We start from the raw sequence: 389 nt of genomic DNA on the forward strand, positions 1-389 counted from the left end.
TCTGAAAGAGATGGGAATACCAGACCACATGACCTGCCTCTTGAGAAATTTGTATGCAGGTCAGGAAGCAACAGTTAGAACTGGACATGGAACAACAGACTGGTTCCAAATAGGAAAAGGAGTACATCAAGGCTGTATATTGTCACCCTGCTTATTTAACTTCTATGCAGAGTACATCATGAGAAACGCTGTGATGGAGGAAGCACAAACTGGAATCAAGATTGCTGGGAGAAATATCAATAACCTCAGATATGCAGATGATGCCACCCTTATGGCAGAAAGTGAAGAAGAACTAAAGAGCCTCATGATGAAAGTGAAAGAGGAGAGTGAAAAAGTTGGCTTAAAGCTCAACATTCAGAAAACTAAGATCACGGCATCTGGTCCCATCA

This window comes from Bison bison, unplaced genomic scaffold (genome assembly GCF_000754665.1).
Source record: "Bison bison bison isolate TAMUID 2011002044 unplaced genomic scaffold, Bison_UMD1.0 scf7180017864383, whole genome shotgun sequence".
Taxonomy (NCBI): Eukaryota; Metazoa; Chordata; class Mammalia; order Artiodactyla; family Bovidae; genus Bison; species Bison bison.